Source organism: Equus quagga, chromosome 2 (genome assembly GCF_021613505.1).
Source record: "Equus quagga isolate Etosha38 chromosome 2, UCLA_HA_Equagga_1.0, whole genome shotgun sequence".
In the NCBI taxonomy this organism is placed as follows: Eukaryota; Metazoa; Chordata; class Mammalia; order Perissodactyla; family Equidae; genus Equus; species Equus quagga.
The window spans coordinates 18,135,418-18,157,894 of NC_060268.1; positions in this window are offsets into that span (position 1 = coordinate 18,135,418).

A 22,477-nucleotide genomic window follows, 5' to 3' on the forward strand; every position below is an offset into this window, starting at 1 on the left:
GGACTTATTTTTATTTTGGTGACCATCTATATGTCCATTCTTTCATCTTCCTGAATTTCTTGTATTCAAGGATTTCTGATCTCAATTTTCTGAAATCCCAACGTATTCATTCTCAACAGGTGCAGGCATCGGTCTGCAACATCAAGTCTTCTGCATGGTCAAGCCTTGCTTGAGCTTCCACATATTGAAACACATAGTCTTTTATTATAAATTACCCTTTTTTATTCTGTTAACAATGCCAGGCTCAGCCATAGTGGAGCCGAGTCTCCTTTGCGGTACTTATTATCAGTTTCTGAACTGAATTGAAATACAAGCATTTCTGAGCTCTGTCTACATCTCCATTCTCTCCCACGTTGCAGCCCAGAGCAGCCTCTGAGGTCTGGCCTAACAGAGCAACCAAGAGAGACTGTCCCCTGGATTTTCTCTTCTGCATGGTGAGATTCCCCATTCCTTTAGCCACTTCTCATGTGACATAGTTTCAACTGTTGAAATATCAATAATGAGATGTTTTCAATTCGATCTCTGCAATGGTTTCAGAATCAATCCCCTAATACTCTCTGATTTTTCCTTAAGTTTCAGTTGAGTTATTTCAATAATATCCTAATTAATGTTTTTACCTTCTGTTTTCTTCTTCTTCCAATTCTACTTCCACAGAAACCAGGTTAACCGCTGAAACACAGGTGTGATCCTGTAACTCTCTTACTCAGACCTTAAATTTATATATATATGTATATAAAATGTATGTACTACATATAAAATATAATGCATATTATATACAAATATATATATTTTACACCTCTTACTGTTTCTTACAGCTTCCTTGAATTAAGTCCAAATTCCTTATTATTTTACTCATGGCTTTCTTAACACTGATCTCAGACAATTTTCCCCATATCATTTCCTTCAATCCCTTAGACACAGGCTTTGCTTATAACACACAGGTGGTTTGCAACTCCCTAAACACACTCATTGATTTCAAACCTTCACACTTTTGTTTAAGAAATTCCATTTTCCTGGAATGACCCCTTCATTTCTGTGGGCATCTTTGATATCCTTCAAATGCACGTTCAATTGTTGCTTCTTTCTTGAACTTTTGCTTGAGCTCCAATCTGAGTGACATCTCCCTCCTCTGAAATCTGAAGCCCCTTTCTACTTCTGAGAGCACTTAGATGACATCACATATATATTGCATATTTTCTATTTCCTGTACAGAAATCCAAGTTCCTTCATGAAGAAACATGGCATAGAATTAAGAACGTGATCTCTGAAGCCAGACCTACTGGGTCCAAATCTGGACTCAAGCACTTACTAGCTATGTGGCTTTGATAATAATAGTACCCTGTCTCTATGGTATACTAAGCATGTCTTTTTATCCTGATGCTTTGACATCTGGGAATTTGCTGACCCTCGAGACTTACCTGCCCGTCCTGGGGCTAGCCAGTTCTTAGAGATAGTAAATGACTAGCCTGTGAGCATGTCTTGCATATGCAAACTAACCAATCCAAAGCCTACACTCTCCCCTACCTCCTCTATCAGCCTCTTAGATTGCAGGCCAATATTGCCCTGTCTCAGTCACCCCAGGGCCAGGCACCAAGAAACTTGGGACAGCACCTACACCCCACAGCCCTCTTAAATCATTTAAACTAGCCAATCTTAAGCCTGCTTAGCCTATCTTGCTTGTTCCTTCCAATGGAAACCACAGTACAGACTCTTGCCCACATGTCCCTTCCACTTCCTTTGTCTCCTGATTGACCCTGGTTCTTCCTTGTGTGGCCCTGCATAGCATGGCATGTCCCCTCCTCTTGGCAATTATGGGTAACAAACCATCTTTTCAATGGCAGTCATCTCCTGATCGTTGGCCTCCCCATAGCTGAACACTAATAAATCCTACATATTAAAATATAGGGGATGTTGGGAGGGCTGAGTGAATTAGTATTTGTCAAATGCATAGATTAATCTCTGACAAACAGTTGGTGCTACATGAGCATTAGCTCTTATTGCGGGCAATGATGGTCGATAAAGCATCTTTGAGTTCTTCCACAATGTGTTGCACTTAGTAAGTTCTGAGTAAATACGTGATTAATGAATTCAGCTCTTCAAATAACTGCTATCCTCTCTAAGAAGTCTCCATTGATGAAGAGCAGGAGCAAGTTCATAAATGGATTAGGAAATACAATAATCAAGAGGAAAACAAGACAATAACTGAAGGGAGACATTAGCATTGGTAATTTGAAGGGGAATTTGAGAGGGAGCAGGGGAGCTGAATAAAGCTGCAATCAGAGAAGTAGGCTGCTATCAAGAGAAGAAATAAGAGCTAACGGGAGATAAAGATCTAAGGGGATGTGGAACATCAGAGAGGGACCCAAAGAGGGAAACTCAAGGAATAGGGAAATCAAATCCAAACTTTTTGTTATTACAGCCTAATTACAAACTCCCTACTCAGAGCATTCAGGTGTGACTTACCCTTCGGCAGACTTTGATACTGACAAAAGCAGGAGAATGAAGAGTAGAGCTGTTCAGTGCATGTGTTTAGGGCTGAAGTAAGAACTGTGTGAAATGATTCCATTTTCACTACATGAATTTTCACTGATGAAAAATTAGCCTTTTGCAGAAACTACAAATTTCATGAGGACTAAAATTGTGTCATTTCTACCACAGAACAGTAGGTTGTCATAGCACAGAAAATAAATACAAGTGGCAAAATTCCATGTCAGTAATACATCCAGAACTCACTAATATTGCCCCTGGCAAAAAATTTGCTGAGCTATATAATGTTAAAGGAAAAAAGAACTCTAGGTAAAATGACAGACTTTCACCTGTGAGAAATCACCTGTCATGGCAGAGGAAAGAACAACTTAGAAATTTCTAGAAAAGAAAAAGGCAAGGTGATTTTGTTAGGCATATATCACATCTTTCTCACTAAGAGTGAGAATTTTTTCTCACAGTTCTAGAAGAGAAAACAAAAGTCAACTCAGCCAAAGTGTCCTGTATGAAAAAAAAATTCTGTGTCCATAAGCTTGGAAAAGCACAATGTTTCATGTTCAATTTTTTAGGAAATATGACAAATACAAAACAGAACAGATGTTATGTCTCTAAGCAACAGCTGACACGTATTGAAGTTTTGTGAAACCTGCTCAATTTTATTTCTAACTTTTCCTATCATAAAGGAAGGAAGAGAAAAATGTTCAGTTTTTGTTCCCTTGAGTTGTTAGTTAATCCCCTGCTCTTTTTTTTACCACACTACAAGCAAAATACTCACTCTTAGGCTTTCTCAATCCATAATCAAAGGGTCGTTTAAGCACAGTTACTCATTTTATTTAACTGTGTAGCATAATTATTATTTACAGGTTGTGAAGAAATATCTAAAGAAAACTATGCTAGTGCTAAGCATATTATGGTATGGTATAAATGTATTATTGTGTCACCTCTGCAACGCTTTAGGCAAAATTACTGTTTATTTTCAAAAATAAATTTATAGATCACAAAAAGAAAATATACACGGAAAATTTGCGTCCTTTACCTGGCACAACAAATCAATGCTCCAGTCAACAGTTTTGTTCTTTATTTATTAAGATCTAACACAGAACGATGAAATTATTAGACAAAGTAATGAGTCTCTATCAATCTGTCTTTGGTTTTATAAAACCCAGCTTTACTCTGTCAGCCTTGTGAATGCTACTGAATATTAATGGGAATAAAGTTAATTGCTGGGTGGAAAAAGGTCTTACTGAAAGTGAAAAGGAAGCACCTTGTTGAAATCTGTCATTTTTGACAAGCCATAATTTATTTCTACTTAGTGATATGTACCGACAGGTTTCAAACCTCACTCTTATCTTTACCACAAATTCTAATTATTTTCATTTGGGATGTTCTTGGATCCTAAGCCTCTGACCACTTTCATCATTTGAAAACAAATTATTTCGTGAAAGGTAGTTACAGATTCTTAGTGGGAGGAACTTTGCCCAGAGTATAGGGAAGAAGCTGCCTTGAGAACCTCCAGAAGACATGCAAATGTATTTGTTGTATCTCAGTAACCAGGAAGGAGAGGGAAGCAATGACTTTCAGAACAAGAAAGGGTTATCTGTGAACATAACTTGCTGGCACAGCCACATGTTAGTTTAACAATTTCATTCAAAGGAAAGAAATAATGAATAATCACTTAAGGTTCATCCTGATTAGATTGTCACCTGATTGGAAACACAACATTCAGTTGTGTTAAGAATCTTAAGAAGTTTCCGTTAAACTTTAAGCACTTATAACTTTAAAACAATACATATTTTACTTTAAATCAGTAGCCTATCAAATGCAGTACCATTATTCACACAGTAGGGTTTAAGAAATAAACTAACCTTGAAAATAAGCCCTGGCCAGCTTATAAGCTTCTTGTTAGAAAGGACCAAACTAAGATAAGGTGGTGAGTTGAAAACACATTTAATATTGTCTATTCCCCCTTCATAAATCCTTGTAGTTGCTTTTTTATGAGAATCTGCATTTATTGTTGGAAATTTTGGGTGACATATTATTAGCTGAAGGTTCACTGTAATTCTTCATAAATACTAAAGAAAGGACTAGAAAGAGAAGAAACAGCAAGGAAGAAAAGGGGTTGCACTGTGGGATCAACACAGAATTTTGTTTTTAGAAATTAGGCTTTGGGTAATGATTTAGTAAATGGAATCCATCTGTCCTCATGGTCCGGCCACCGATAGTTGGCTGTAGATTCTTCATTATATTTGTAACCTACATTTAATAACATTTCAGGAAGCTGCTCTTTTCCCCTTGGTTGAAAGTAAGTGCCACATGTGACTGGCCAGCAGATTGGGTGGCGTTTATGTTGTTCTTAGTCATCCCAATTTTTCTCCACCACATCCCAGTCACAATGGGGAAAAATGAAAAGCAGCTGCTAACAGCCTCACAACAGTTCTGTAATTACTTTCCTGGGCTGGCATTATATGATTTGACAATGGCCTGGGGATGTAACAAATAAGAAAAACCTTGTCATTCAATTTAAAAGCCTTCCTACCAGGGTAACACACTCCCCACTTCATCAGAATGACAGTACTCAACTCTGACACAGCCAGCGTGTTGAGTGCAGAGCGATGTAACTGCAGCCAGGTGGTGCCAAGCACCAACAGCCAACTTGCTCTCCTATTGACACTGCCATTGAATTGAAAGAGGAATCCAAACTTAGACCAGAGATTCACATCTCAGGTCCAAAAAGCACCAGCCTATTTATTCCAAGAAGAAATGCTAATATATTAGAGTATTTTACAGAAATGGCAATCCTGCTTTGCCAAAGATTTCAAGTTTCCTTGATACTAATATATGCCATTTTCATAGCTTTGCATAATCCAGTTGCATCCTACCTTTCTGAAACAACATTAGGAACTGACTCTGTTGGTCATGGTAGACTAGTTATTATGAAAATCAACCCCAATTATCAGTGAATCAAAACTTTAAAGATTTTTGCCCTCATTCACGTCCTTGTTCAATAGAGTTTGGTGAGTGGTCTTCTACTTTGTGATTCAGAGACTCAGCCTCCTTCCATCCGATGACTCCATCGTCTTCTAGGGCCTCTGAATCTATCACCGTATCTTCACCTTCTGACTGGGGGACAAGGGAAGAGGATGAAATCACAAGGGAAATTTAAGGACACAGCCTGGGAAGTGCAACCCTATTCTATTGAATTTCCACCCTATTCTATTGTCCAGAACTACTCTCATGACCCTACCTAAGATGCACGGGGCTGAGAAGTGTATTCCAGCATTACACTAAAGAAGACATAGTGTCAGTCCCTGCCATGTTGCATTGTGCAATTAGGTGAAGGGCCATTAATCCTTGCATCTAATACCCACTTAAAAGTAACCTATCCAAGACCACTAAATTATCATGTCCCCTAGCATACTGTACAGCTCTTCTCCACTAGTATCAGTGATAAGGCACTGATTTTTTGAAGGCAATTCCTCGTGTTATACTAGTCAGAATTATACTTTAATTGGTAGGATCACTAGAGGAAAAAGAAAAAAAAATTTTCCTTCAGAAGCTCTTGGCCTCATCTTAAGAGCTAAACAAAGCATTCATTCTCTCAACAAGTATTCATTGAGAACTATTCAGTGTCAGGCATTGCTCTTGGTGCTTGAAATGCAGCAGTAAACAAGCAGACAAAAATCCCTGTCCCCATGAACCTTATATTCTAGACGAGGGAGAGAGTAAACAATAAACGTAAGAAATAAGTACGTCCTATGGTATAAATAAGATAGTAAGTACAACACAATGAATACTTAGAGAGAATGGTAGTGGTGGTTAGGATAAGCCTCGTTGAGAAGGTAATAATTATTCAGACTTGAGGGCGTGAGGAACTAGAATGCAAGTACCCAGAGAAGAAGCATTTTAAGCAGAAGGAAAAGTGACTGCAAGAGCCCTAAGGCAAGGACGAAGCTGACATGTTTGATGAACGTTAAGAGGACAGTATGGCAAGTGTGAAGTGAGTGACGGAAAATAGGATGAGAGGAGATCCAAGATTTCAAGGAGCCAGTTCATGTAGAGCCTTATGGGCCACTGGAAGGACATTGGCTTTTACCCTGCATGAGGTGGGGAGGCACTGGAAGGTTTTGAGCATGAAAGAATGTTATAGGACTTAAGTACTTAAGTTTTAACAGCTTTACTCTGACTGCTATGTTGTGAATAAACTGTAGGAGGACAAGAGAAGAAAACGGACCAGTTAGAAGAACATTAATAATTAAGGTGCAAGATGATAGTGGATTTATGAGGATATGTCAGTGGAGATGGAGAAAGTGGTTAGATTCTGCTTATGTTTTGAACCTTCTTTATGTTTTGAACAAAAAACCTTCTTTGTGGATCAGGTATGGCTGTGAGAAGAAGGGAGAAGTCAAGAAAGACTAAGATTTTTGGCACAAGTGACAAAGAATGGGGTTGCCATCATCAGAGATGGAGATGGCTAAAAGTAGGGCAAGTTTGGTGGCAGCATGACTTCAGCTTTGGACATGATGAGGTTGAAAATCTGTTATACACCCAAGTTTATTGAATTGGCAGTTAGACATGTGAGTCTGAAGTACAGGAGAGAGGTCTGCACTGGTGATATAAATTTGGGAGTCACTAGTATATAGGTGGTATTTAAAGCCAAGAGATTCAATGAGATATCAAAGGAAAAGAGGCCCAAGGATGCTCTAGGATGCTCGAATATTAGGAAGTTAAAGAAGAATTACCAGCAAAGAAGACTAGAAGAGGCAACTGGTGAAGTGAAAGGAAATTGAGACTAACGTAGTGTCCTGGAAGGCAAATGTATCTAGGAGACAAGAGTAGCCAATTGTGCCAAATGCAATTGATAGGTCAAGAAAGATGTGGATTGACAATTACCCATTGGATTTAACAATGTGGAGGCTATTGGTAACCATGACAAGAACATTTTGAGTGGAGTCATAGTGAGGTGGAAGCTGGATTGTAGGAGAGGACTTGGGGAAGGGAACGTAGATAAGTCAAAGAGTTTTGCTGCAAAGGGAACAAATCATTTTTTCAGCATCTAGCAGATAAAGTGAACTCAAGAAAAAAGTTCTTTTGAGATGTGCCAAATAACAGTATCTATATATACGTTGATGGGAACCATCTGGTTGGGAGTGAAAATAGGAAAGTGGGGGAGGGGATTTGCTGAAGTAGTGCATTAACTAGTCAAGAGGCAATAGGATCTAGGGTACGAAGTTATGGATAGGCTTTAGATAAGTGCATGGATAATATATCTATGGTAACAGTCAGGAATCAGAAAATGTGGGAGAAGATGCAGGAAAATCTCTGGAAATTCTCAGCAAAGTAGGAAGAAGGAACAAAAGCATAAAAGAATAAGCAAACAAAACAACATTATTTAAGAGTTCTAGAAGAGATACTTCTAATACTTTGAATTTATGTAGGCTATTTTGGGAAAGATATCTTTGAAATTGATTAATATGGTGTTGCATCTGCACCATGAATATTTATGACCCAGCTCTCATGAATTCCATTTTCATGATTATGCTCATTTTTTCATAGTACATGTCCTCCATTCCACTTGGGCTAGTTTCCCAACTAGACTGTTCTTGGTTGAATTATGTCCCCCAGGAAGATTTGTTGACATCCTAACCCTTGATATCTGCAAATATGACTTTGTTTGGAAATAGAGTCTTTGCAAATGTATGTATGAGGTCATACTGGGTTAGGACCTTAAATCCAATGACTGATATCCTTACAAGGAGAAAGAGATTTGGACAGACAGACCCACAGCCGTTTGAAGACAGAGGCAGAAATTGGAGTGAGGTAGCTGTAAATCAAGGAACACCAAGAACTACCAACTACCTGAAGCTAGGTAGAGGCAAGGAATGATTGAACATGAGGGAGCGTGGCCCTGGTGACATCTTGTTTTCAGACTTCTAGCCTAGAGAACTATGAGAGAATAAATTTCTCTTGTTTTAAGGCACTCAATTTATAGTAATTTGCTACATTAGCCATAGGAAAGCACACAATCATGATCATTCCCACCTCCATAATTTTGCTACGCTCTTTCCCTCACATGAAATGCCTTTTCCTTTCCTTGATTCAATTCTTCATATGTATTTACACACATTAATTAAAATTATATATTGAAAGCATTTATGTCAAATGATCTTTCACCAAAAATTGAGATCCATAACAAAGCAGAGAAGGAAAAGTAGGCTACGGCAAGTTGAAATAAATAAAATAAAAAGAATAAAAGAATCTATAGTATTTGTCATCAAAATAATTTCAAGAGCTCACCCCAAGCAAATTCTGAATGTATCTGCCTCCGAGAAAATACAACAAAGTTTTTAGCACTTGAGGAATAGAGAAACTTGCTTAGGAATAAACCAATTGTATTATAGATGTCAGTCATTGCCCTCATTCTTTCTATGCCCCTTCCTAAGGAAATCTCTGTGCATGGCTCTTGCGGAAAGAATGGCCATAGAAAATCATAACTACTCCAGTAAGCCCAACCCACTGGCCAGAGATGATTGAACCAAAATAGATGATTCTTTCATTTAAGACTCTTAAGGTGAGCACTAAATCACTAAGTCAGTTGTGGAAGAAGAGCTGTAATGTCCGTAAAGACAGGTAAAAGTCAGTTCATGCCCAGCCAAGGCCATGTGGCATTTTGTGGGAGCAGAGAGACTATAGGCAAACAAAGAATGCTGGTTTCTAGAGGAAAGTAGGAGAACAAATGAGCTGCAAGAGGCAGAGACCCACTGGCATGAGCCTCCATTAAAGCCAGAGTGGAGAGCCTTGCCCTGGCTTTCAAAACCCGTTTCGTGAATCCTGGTGTTATTGTTTCCCATTCTTAAATTCTCATGAAATTGTCTATTAATTCTTAAACCAAACTCCTCTACTGATCCACCTTCAAATCAAAGACACATTCTTGCAGACAATAGGCTGGCATCCCGTATTTTATGAAGGAGATATGTTTCTGGAAATAGACGTGGGACTGAATGAAGACTATTGTGTGATGAAGATGCATTCCCAACCTCGAACAACAGCAATAAATAATCCTTCCTTTCTCTTAAAACTCTTGAAAATCATGATATTTTTATGTGCATTATTTCTTTTAGCCACTGTTTCACACAATTATTGGTCAGTGCCGCGAGGTCGCTATGATACTAGGTTCCCATAATATTATGGTACCTTTCACGTAACAAAGATATTGTGAATCCCATTTAGTAATTTGCTGACTGCTTTCTAATCTTTACCTTCCTTTACGGATCATTTAGTAATCCTAGACCCCTAGTAAGGGGACTTAAACAACTGTAAAATTTGCATTTTCAAATCTATCCTGATTTTCTTTGTTTATTTGGGACAAGCTCAACTCTATATATTGTGTAACTTTAGTCAAGCATTGTGTGTCAAAATTATTCCCTAGAACAGAAACCAAATGATGGAAAAAGGGCTGACTGTGGAATAAAGAATGCATGATTGAAGGTAGGACTTTTGACCAGGGAGGAAGGAAGAGGTCAGCAAATCGTAGTCTCAAAAGCCAACTATAAAACTGTACAAAATTGTCAAAGCAAATCCGCCAACCTTTTCAAGGCTCTAGAAATCAACCAAAGCAAACAACAAAGAGGTAACCATTTATTTATGAAAAGCTGTTCAAATTTCAGGTGAAAACAGCGGGAGGCAGTGGGCTTCTTGCCTGGGGCTGTTTCCATCTCTCTTCCACCCCTGGTTGTGATGAAGGGGCAGGCTTACAGACCAGCCAGAAATGTAACAGGGGGATCCTGCAAGGGAGAGAGCCACAGTGGGCCTATATATGTTCTCCACACTCCCCGACTGACCGGGGACTGTGTGCACACATGGAGAGACCCTAGAGGGCTCAGAGGAAAATAAATTCTGAGACAGACAGGAAAACTGTCTGAACTTTGAGTGTCCTCTTCAAATCACACACAAATCCATTGGCAGAAGGTAAGTGTTATGGGCTCAAGGTGTTTGAGCACAATCTCTGACAGGTCATTGACTGACCACTAAGCTATGCAAGGTGATTGCTAGGAAGCCAGACTAACAAATAAAAGGAAGAATTAAAAAAATCTCAGCAGAGACATTGGTGGTGGCACATTGCAGAGGAGACAGCTTCTAAAGGATAAATCCAATCAAGTTATTAAAGTAGAAAGAAAGGAAGGGAGGGAGGAGGGGAGAGAGAGAAGGAAGGACAGAAGGAGGGAGTGAGAAAGTGAGGGAGAGAGACTGAAGAAGGGAGGGAGAGAGAAAGAAAAAAAAAAGAACTCAATGAAGAAAATCAGAAAAATCAGAATCCAGAGTTGCTACAATATACTATCTAAAACACCCAATGTTTAACAAAAAAAACGTGCAATACATGCAAAGAAAACCCCAGGTAAATGTGATGCATATTTAGGGGAGAAAAAGAGAAAATAGAAACTGACTTTGAGTGGGCTTATATTTCCAACTTACCAGACAAAGACTTCAAATTAGCTATTATGAATATGTTCAAAGATTGAAGGAAACCATGTACACGTAAGGTAAATATAAATGGTTAAAAGAAAATATGGTGACAGTGATAAATCAGGGATCTCAGCAAAGAAACAGAAACTACTAAAAAGAAGCAAGGAGAAACTCTAGCGATGAAAAGTAAAACAAACAAAACAAAAAATTCACTAGAGGAATTCCACAGCAGATTTCACATGACAGAAGAAATAACCAGAGAACATGAGGATAGATCAACAGAAAAGGCAAATAAACAGAAATTTTTTGAAAGAAGCCAGAGGAAAATAATTTATTATATGTAGGGGAAACAGTATGATTAATAACAGATTTATCATCAGAGACAATAGATGTGGGTAAATATAGAAGATCATAAAATATTTTTTCTTTTTTCTTCAGTTACTGTCTTTAAAAAACATAAGATTATATATAAAACAAGAACAAATGATGCCAAACACACTCAGTTTAAAAGAATACAATGGAACCTCATCGCCTGGGAGTCTTCATTGCAGTTTGTAGTGTGCTTAAAAGCACCCGTTAACTGAGAGAAAACAACACTCAGAAGACAGGAAAACATACAAATAGTTTTTATGTATATATGTATTTAATATGTATATAATAGTTTTATATGTATTATACATGCAGTATTTTACACATTTTGTTTTGGAAAATATTTCAGAGAGAGCTTCGCTTGTTGCTCAACATGTGTAGAGGCAATTGGAATTACAATTACATTCTTTTTCACCTATGATTTGGTAAGGATGATAAAAAAACCTCGAAGATGGTTGAGGTTTCACCTCTAAATCTTTGGCAACAGTGTGAATCTAAGTCCGCTTCTCACACCTCTGGGACTGAGACAGTATCATCGGTACACGGCTGATTGAGTTTGAGGTAGTTCCCTAGAAATCAAGGTGAGTGGGGATTTTTTCCGTAGCCGTCTGTGGTAGTTTCCACTTAAAAATAGCTCATTCTTACATCAACACACAGCAATAGTTTTCAGCAGTTCTTTCCCCGGTTTGAAAGCTTTCCATGGTTTCCCGTAGAACTTTTTTAGTCTATCAGACAGGCTCTCTGTGATCTGAATTTAACCATGTTTTTCACTCATTTCCAAAATACTTACAAGCTAGTCTATTCACAGCGGAACATTTTAACTGAGAAAATTATTGCCAAAGATAGAGATGAAAAACAGACAAGAAAGGCAAAGGGAGGCAAAGACATAAAGAAGATTGAAATAGACAAAAACAAACCAATCACCACCACCACAAAAACCAGGAAGACCCAGAAAGAAATACAGAGTTGACGAGAAGATGAAGTGACAAGGTGTCGCTTGTCTTGGGTACTCCATCCTTTGTAACCTATTATTATGAGAGTTAAGTCAAACACACCAACCAGAGTAAATAGAACCTTGAATCCTGTGAATTAGAGACCTCCCCCCAAAAAAACATCTCCACTACTGCCCTAACCTGTATTTAAGAAGTGCATCTCAGACCAGTTAAAAGATTATATCACTTGAGAAGATATCAGCGATAGATTTGGGGTTTGAATAGGTTTAGTTGGGGAAAATGTGACATAATTAAATAGACTCCTGAATTCCTGATATACAGTAGGATCTGAGGGACATAATTAGTCCTTTTCCTGACATTTGGGTGACATGGTCAGAGGAGGGTTATATTTGCCTCTCCATTGACTGTGATCCTTTCCACCATTTTCTATGGAGTATAGAAGATGAATCAGAGAAGAGACCCTTTATTAGAATCCTTCGAAGCATCCTCACCCCTTTGCTCTTTTGGCTTCAAATATTTATTTGCTGCTTAAATCAGTAGGCCCAGTTTTACATTCTGGACTTACCTCACATCAATCTCATGGATGGGCCTCGCTTTATTTTCTAAAACTGACAGTTAAGGCTACTTTGTTTTCTGTAACACCACTCCTAGCAGGCAGTTGGATAACTATGTGTGTTGCTTGTTATCTTTTAATCCTGACCTTATTCTCGGAGTATCTATATTAAAGATTCTCGGTCCACATTCTTAGTTCTCAGCCTAGAGGCACTAACCAATTTACTTATAAAAAGATAACCAGCCAAGCCATCTTCAGGAATTGGCCTATCTGATCGATTTATCACCAGCCCTTTTCTCATAGCAGGTTCTGAGGAACGGGGACACAGGAGGGGAAAACGTTGATGGGAGAAAGTGAATGGGAAAGATTGGGAACACGAGTCACAATCTTATGTCTGGTGATGGACGTGTGGAAGATGGTGGTGATGGTGGTGGCAGTGGTGGCCTGGGTGCAGCAGGACGTGATGAGCTGGAAGCCCTAAAAAGCTGTGGGAGTCTTCCAAAAGAAGGGCAAGCCAAAGAAAATCTCATATTTTGTAGTTTTGCTGGGATGACCTTATCAATAAAGTATGATGACAATAATGGCAGTAGGCAGGTGAGTAAACAGTGATTGTAAGCTCAGGTAGGGGGTCACAATACCTCTCACCCCTCATGAAAAGGTTCTTGCACTTTTTTCCCTCTATGAAGTCAGTAAAATTGACCTATTCAGGGCTTTTCTAACTTTAACAAGTGTGATTTAGTCACACTGTTCTGAATTCTTATTCCTTTCCATACATCATCCATCACCTCGGGGAGAAGAAAATAATGGAACAGTTAAATAGGAAAGAGTTTATCCGTAACTACTTCTATTCTCCTCTCATCACCCAAGAACCCACACCCTCCCTCCCTCCCACACAACAGCAACAAAGTGAAGCGGATCTGTGTCCCTGCGCCTCTCTGGGTATGGAGGGCTGGGTTGAGGAAAGCTGATTTTGGGGCAGTTTTTGCCTTTGTTTCTGGGTGTGTGCATTTGTTTCCATAAAAGTTTTGTTTTTCTCTGTGCTGTGAAAGTATCCTAACAGAAGTCATTAAAAATATCTACATGCTAAAGATACCTAACTAATAGTTAACAGCTGTCTTTCTTATTGAGAATATATGCTTTCCTTTGTATCACACTTTAATTTCCTACCCTAAGGCAGATACACACTGACAGACCAAAGGGCAGCCGGGCGGGGAAGGCCTGCCCTGCTGAGGAGCAGTCTTTGTCACCAGCATGACTTAGAATGGCATAGTGCTAGGAAAAAGTTGGCAGAGTTTTAGTTGGCTTTATTATTGTTTTTCAATTCTCTATAGTCAGTGTGATTCCTTACAACCGACCCTCGGGGCAGACCATGGCTCTGTTCCACCCTAGCTTTGCTCTGCCACTGGCATTTAGGAGAATAGACAGGACAAGCATATTGACCCCAAGAAAGTAGACACTTTATACACCTCTATACAAATGAATACATATGCAGACACAGAAAGATAGTTAGGGGCCAGCCCTGTGGCCGAGTGGTTAAGTTTGCGTGCTCCGCTTTGGCAGCCCAACGTTTCACCAGTTTGGATCCTGGGCGAGGACATGGCACCGCGCATCAGGCATACTGAGGTGGCGTCCCACGTAGCACAACCAGAAGGACCTACAACTAGAATATACAACTATATACTGGGGGCTTTGGGGAGAAGAAGAAGGAAAAAACTAAAAGAAGATTGGCAACAGTTGTTAGCTCGGGTGCCAATAAGAAAGAAAAGATAGTTATATTGATATAGGATCTAGAGCCGTATGCCTATAGTTGAATTCTTTTTTAATTGTAACCTTCTGGTTTGCTTCTGAGAAAATATGTAGTGTAAGGACAAATACATATCTTATATCTGTAACCACACAGACTTACATGGTTTAGTCCACAGTTAACAATTCTTATCCCCATATAGACTTGAGAGGGGGAAGGAGGGAGATAAGTAGAAAGATAGGAGTTGGATAAACTAGTCCTAGCTCCTCATATATGTTGTGTCATTGTCACCTCTCGGTGCCTCATTTTCCTCAGCAGCAAACTGAGGATACTAGCAGTGCCTGCCTCATAGAGTTCCTGGAGAATTCACTGAAACGATGCACAAGGGCTTCATCTAGCATAAGTCCCTGTCCAATAATCATTAGCTATTGTTACATGAAATACCCTTTTATTGCAGTGAATTGGTTGTTTTTATACGCTCCATTTCTCTTTTGCCAAATTTCCTGACGGTTGCATATTCATCAGGCGGAGGAGGGAAAGGTACAAACGTTCCTCCGCGCCATCAGACTCACACTTGGGCATCTACATGCATGCTAACTCCGCGGGGTACCTTGGTACAGTACACCACTGTTGCTAATATAAGGCATTTCTGTGGGCCACACACTACGCTAAGTGTTTTGCAAATATCGACTAATTCAATCCTCCCAACAACCTTATGAGGATGAGGAGACAGATGAAGAAACTGAAACCTAGGCACAAGCGTTTCACTGGAAAGCGCGCTAACCAGTGACAGAGACAAAGTAAACACAGGCAGTTGGGCAACGCAGTGGTGGTTTTGACCAGCGCTCTACACTGCCCCCTACAGTCCTGCACAGGCACACACCCCTTGGGGACCTGGCTGTTTGCTCCAAATGTGCATGCTTAGACTAAGACACTAATGAGGTCGGGTTAAATCGTTTTGACTACAAGTCGGTTTCACAAACTGAGCAGGTTGTCCTTTTGTCACCTGGGTTACAAGTTGCCGCATTTGTTTGTGAGAAGGACTGCTGAATGCCTCACCACTACAGGAAAAAATCTCAACTCACATTTCATCATTTCCAGGAGTAAGAAGCACCCTTATTGTCAATGAAATATGAGACATTATTTCATTGACTAGATTCTCCCCTTTTTGTCTCAGAACAGCCTGTCATTTTTCTGGTCATCACTGGGCCTTATTCTGAGCCTTTCTTTGGCAAGAATTTCTCCAGATTACATCCCCTCCTTTACACCCCTAGAGAGAAAAACAAAATAAGCGCAAACCCCTCTGTAGTTTTATAAACTCAACTTCAAAGGAAAACCCATCCCCAGAGAGTACAGTAATAAGTAACATCTTACTTTGGGGGTCTATTTGCCTTCTCTAGGCTAGAGCTCTCCTAACATTTCAGTTCAGAGTACATTGCTCCTTTTTATGTTACCGCCTGCATGGCTCCATGCACCTTTAGTGCCAAGAAGCATGAGAAGATTTTATAACAAGAATAATTGTAATGGGATTTAATCATGTTGTTGACAGCAAAGGGCCAGCAACCTTAATGATAATGTTGCAACAGAGAGCCCCGGAAATGATATAAGTAGGTAAAATACTGTAAATTGAAGGTGCCTTATGCCTGTAATACACACTTTAATAGCCATTAGAAGCCAGGCACTGGAAAAATATGTTCAGCACCCTTAAGGCATTAAACATTAAGCAAACCTCTGACAAAAATCCAAAACCCCAAAGGATGCCATCATGTTAAAACCCCATCTGTTATAAATCGGAATTACAATGCATCAAGTACAATCTAAGAAATCAGCAGTGAAACAAAGGAAAAATTACAATTTACAAATTACTAGGTCTTTCAAATTTTGAACAAATAAACTTCATGACACATTATTTTGCCTTTCTAGATGGTGTAGATGGACTGGTATCCTGAGTTTAGATGGCAAAATATATGTCCATATACACTTATATATATGATCTTTTGGCAAGTGCTTTAGGTGACTAACAGTCTGGTATGAGCCAAATAGCAGGTTGATCTGGAAGGTATCACTTTTAGGTTTTCTACATATTCTTTAAGGGCTAATCTGTGCATTAAACAATAATGACACTGTTTATTCCAAATCTTTCTGAAGAATATTGCAAATGTTAATTCATCAGCCTCCACAATACCCTTTTGAAATAACATGAAAAATAATATTCGTAACACTTTGGGTTACATAATATTTTTTATCTGAAAATCCTTGAAGGCATCATAAACATTAATAACGTGAACAAAAGCCCTAATAATACTAGCTGGGTCTCAAACAGAAAAGATTCCTAACCTCATTTTGTAGATGCTGAGATTTAGTCACAAATAGGCTAGGAAAATTGCCTCAGACTACAGAAGCAGCACCAGCTGAGCCGGCAGGAGAAATCAATGCTTTTTGATTCTCATGTCCCCATTCCAGACACTGTATCTTTTCCTATGGAAGCAAGAGGCATTCGATCTTTACTCTTTAATGTAACATTTTGCATTCCCGAAACTATTTAAAACTATCTAGAACTCTCCTCCTTGTCCACATCAGTTATCCCCAGTATCAGAAACTTCTTGGAGATTCACTTCAGATGTTTATTTTAGGTGTAAATACAAATGTTGTAATGCCGACGTTTCACGTTCCCAATCATGCCTGCGTGTACTAGATCTTGTAAATGCTTTAACTTTGACAAGATTAAGAATGGTTTGGTCCTCTTTCACCACACCTAGACTTGGAGCCTTTCTTGGGTATGTCTTTACATGCTCCATTTCTCTTTCGCCAAATTTCCTCACACTTGCATATTCATCAGGCCGGGGAGGGAAAGGTACAAACATTCTTTTGTGCTAACAACTTGAAATTTTCAACATTTGAAATTTGCTAAAGCAACCCCCCCACCCCCGCAACACACACACACAAATCCAATTCATTAGACGATGTCACTAAGTAAGAATTTGTTCCTACAAATTGTTGGTACATATTTACCTTAAACTTGATTTGTGTTAAATCCAACTTGTACTCTGAGTGTCTAATCTCTTTTAGAGCAGATAAAAATCTACTCAAAGCTACCTAACTAGTTTCTTCTCCAGTTATAGATCTGGATGCCGTGTAGGGTTTCTCCCTTTGAGCTGCTTTCGCGAAATGATGTGGTGCTTTTCAGCTTTACTTTGGGACGAAAGTGACGCTTTGCTTCCCTCTCATATCACCTTTGCCAGCCAGCTAGCATCTGTGCTGCATGTGAACTTTCTACAGAATCTCCCAAACAAGGTGAAAAAAAAATCATTAGTAGTCCAGATTTCAATCTTCTGCACAGCTCAGGTAACAATAAATGAGTAATTTGCCGCCCTTCGCTTTGGCAAGCTGATGCTTAATGATTACCCAGGGACAGGATAATGGTACCATAGTGATTACACTATGTTTTTCTAACCACTTTCAAGGCCTTTGCTTTCAGACCTGCCCTAATGAAAAGAAAGCTCTGAAATTGGGCCAGGTCTTTATTAAAAATGTTCTGACAGGCTCTGCTTAGATAAAATGTATTCACTTCTCCGATTTGAGCCTGCTTCAGAGGATTTGGAAGGCATGGGCTCCAGAGTAGATAGCCTGAACACTTTCATAATGAGGAAACGAGGTGTTGGTTAATCCCATAAGCCACCGGCAAGATTTATTTAAAGAAGATACAGTGATAACCCATCTCTAGACAGTGAACTGGCTCAGGGAGAGCTATACAGGACAAGGAGACAGACGATCCTAAGAATCTGATCTTTGTTTATGTCTGAGTTACTGTGTGATTTTATGAAAGTTAATCAATATTTCTGAGTTTCATGGTCACTGTCGGCGGTCAGCACAGGTGTCCATCATCTATGTTATATCTCGAAGAGATTGGTAGGTGATAATGATAGATATATGGGAATACAGTGAGAGTTACTATTGACAGGAACCGCTGTCTGTACATGCAGTTGTGTCTATAACTGGTGCCTTTTAGATTTTTATATGCAAGAAAACATATTGGCAGCATTTAATCGGCCACCAGTCCATCTTGCACCTGCTGCTGGAGCTATCTTTGTGAGGCACAATATTATACAACGTCACTACTGTAATACCTCACCAATGCCCGGTGTTTATCGGAAGATGGTTTACTTGATAACCACCCGGGGAAATTTAAAAATGCAGAATGTGATTCCTGCTCCCCTTCTGATTCAGTGTGATGTGTGAGGTGGGGGGGGGGGGGGGGGGCAGGAAGGGGGGGGGGAAAAAAATATATACATATTTTTAAAATACACTTTATTTTTTATTATTTTTTTGAGGAAGATTATCCCTGAGCTAACTACTGCCAATCCTCCTCTTTTTGCTGAGGAAGACTGGCCCTGAGCTAACATCCGTGCTCATCTTCCTCTACTTTATATGTGGGACGCCTGCCACAGCATGGCTTGATAAGCAGTGTGTAGGTCCACACCCAGGATCTGAACCGGCAAACCCCGGGCCGCCAAAGAAGAATGTGTGAACTTAACCACTGCGCCATTGGGCCAGCCCCAAATCTATATTTTTAAATAATCTTCCTCAGGCTGTCTGGGTAGATCAGGTTTGGAAGCCATTGGCTGCTGTAAACTTCCTAAACTCTTTGGGGAACCAAAGATCTTTCACTGGAGGAAGCTGGGAAACTATTCCAAGAGTCCGGCTGAGCGAGAAGAACACAGAAATGCAAAAATATCTGGGACAAAGCAGATAGGGGGAGGGCTGGCTGTTACTCCAGATTTTGGATTAGGCGCTAGAGGGATAAAAACCAAAGTAGGGGGTGTACAATGAAGTACAGACCTATTTGAGGGGTGTACTAGAGTGTGAATGTATGGGGAAAGTGATGAGTTCAATGTGCGCTGAGTTTGGGGTGTATACAAAAGAAGCAGCTGGCAATAATTAATAGTTGGTAGGAATTACAAATCTGAAGCTCAGGGAAAGAGTTATTGGGTAAGTCTAGGTAAGAGTTATTGCTTTGGGAGTGGGCAGTCACGGGCATGGATAAGATGCCCCAAGGGACGCAGATACCTGAGAACTGAACTTTGAGGAACTCTAACATTAAGGGCAGCCAGGGGACGGGGAGTGGAGGAAGAGATGACTAAAAACAAGTGGTTAGAGAGTTAGAAGAGAGCTACCCCAGAAGCTTGGGGGTGGAGTTGACAATGTCCTGTGTCCTAGAGGGCCCAAGGAGGATGAGAACTGAAAAGCCTACACTGGGTTTGATGGAAGCCAGTTTATTGATGTGTGTTGGCAGATATGTTGCTACAACACTCTGGGAGTGAATGGGGCTGGAGGAAATTTAAATTCTAATCTTCTCTTTAAAGCAGCTTGGTTGTGAGGGGAAGAAAGGAATGTAGTAGTAGTTAAAGGTCCAAAGGTGTGATTTTTAAGGTGGAAGAGATTTGAGCATGTTTATGTGCTAAGGAAAAAGAGCAACTGAGAGGGGAGGATTGAGGATAAAGAGGAGAAGAGAAAACTGATGAAATGAGGTTGTCAAGGAGATGAGAGAGAGGGGATTCAGAGCACAGGTATGTATTTGGTGATAGAAAGCAAGAGAAATGTCCTTCCTCTGAGGCTCAAGGGAGGCTAGTGGTGTAGATGGCATTTTTATCTCGGGTGGTTTGGTAAGGATGACTGGGAGAAGGTTGCGTGGGGCCTTGAGAACAGCAGCGAAATTTCTCTGCAAATTGAGGGAACAAGGTCATGAGATTCTAGGCCACATTAATAAACCACTTGCAATTAAAGACTCTGAAAATGCAACAACACAGATCTCATACACTGTGTGATTTTCCCTCATAGTTCTCAGCAGAGTAGACACAATAGATTCAGAGTTGGTTTTTTCAAGGAGGATAAGACAAAACAATAAGAACTAGAAGGATGGTGAAAAGGTAGAAGGTTGGAAATTATGATTCTGAGCATTAGACTGGAAGTGTAAGTCGTATCAAGGGAGAACAGTGGTGAAAGTCCTTGGAGTTTAGGAGTTAAAGGAACTGGGAGGTGAGACGTGAGTTTGTGTGATGTAAGGCCTAAAATAAAGGCTGAGTATGATGTGCTGCCTTGACATCTGATGAAATGGGAAGGGCCTCAAATGGCCCAATCACAAGCTCCCCTCCCTACTCTGCTTTCAGAGGTAAGACCCCCTAGCCATCAATCCTCCTTATCATGGGGACTAGGTACAGTTCCTGCTTATCCCCCAGTAGCGGGTTTCAGTTTCCTGCCATCCCACAGAATTATCCAAACAAGCCAATCATCCTCCCCTGTGAACCAGGGGGGACCAGCTTCTTGGTACTATAAAGACTGCCTCCCACTGCCCCTGGTTGTTCATTGTGTTCCCAAGCACAAGCCGATGTGGCCCTGCATGGCGTGTGGCGTCCTCGTCTCCTGGGCTGTGAGTATCATGAATATCACGTGAGCTTTGGGTGTCACATGTTGGCTGTCTTCATAACTGTAGGGCGGGACTCCCTCCCTCACCAACAGGGTGAATATGAGGTGATTAAAACAGTTGGGTGTGTTGTTCTCCTTGATATTGATGTTGCCCAGCATGGTCAGGACTCGGGTAAGAGGAAAATTAAGAGCAAAGGGCCAAAGCTCTAATAAATGTTGGGAAGCAGTTTTGAGATGGGTAGAGCCTTAGAGATAAGAGCAAACAGAGAGAATATCCAGAAAACGTGAACCATGTGCCTGGGGTCTAAGCTGTCAGAAACTGCTGACCCTCCTGATCTTGAAGCTGAGCCACGTGGGAGTTGTAGGAGGCAGGAAAGAAAGGACCCCTGTCTCCAGAGACAATTCTATGCCAGATGTTATACTGGGCACTAATCATGATACTTCATTGAATTCTTCCTCAAGCCAAATAAGATGGGTATTATTATCTCCTTTTTCGGAGGTGGGAGCCGAGGCCCAGAGAGACAGGGAAACCTGGCCAAGTTCTCACAGAGAGACGAAGGCTAGACAGAACGCTTGTCTCCTCAGTCCCACTGTTGTACTACCGAGACTCCTTCAGTTCCCACCATTGAATATTTTATTTTGGGATTGTATTATATTCAAAACTCTATTTTAGACACTGAGGATACAGGACAGCAGTGGATACAAGAGTTCCCTGCTTTGAAAGAACTTACAATATTATGGGAAATTTTATCATAGTCATTCCTCCAGGAGAAGCAACAACTTATGCCCGAAGAAACTTTTTAAATTGGTCAGGTGAGGTTTGTCTTCACCGCACACTGGATTATAAATTATTTTCAAACCTAGTGCAATCCTTTTGCCAAACATAAGAAGAGGGATCACTTTCACCAGGGAATGTAGAAGCGTCTATATTTAGTCACCCTTTTGTTTTTGGATCGTGCACCAGCTCATACAGCTTAAAGCTGTGTCTGTTTCTCTTATAAGCACCTTAGCTACAGGCATTGTACGTGGTTCTTTAAGAGACTTATGATTTTTTATTATCTCTTTGTGACAGTTTTCTCAGAGTTATGCAAATGGTATGCCAAGTGTAGTAGACTGAAATTTCTTCTATTTTATCTCTGTCCAAATAGAAGTGGTCTCATCTGCATATAACAGTTCCCTTTGCAACTCAGTTGTAGTAGAAAATTGGAAGTCGTTTGTATTTGCATTTCCTGGGGATACAGACAAGAGCAGATGCCAATAATGGATGTCATAATTTGCTGCCTTCTCTTTGCTGCCTATAAATCTTTGAATATTTTTCCTACAATAGCAAGTAAAGAGATTCAGCGAGCATAATGGGGAGAGAGGAGATGTAAATCTCAGCAGTGGTGGTGGATTCCAGCTATGAATATTTCAGAAACAAGACACTCTCTTTAAATGAAACACTAATGGTTTTTAAGACACTGATCGCCCTGATGTGCTTTTGATTTCATT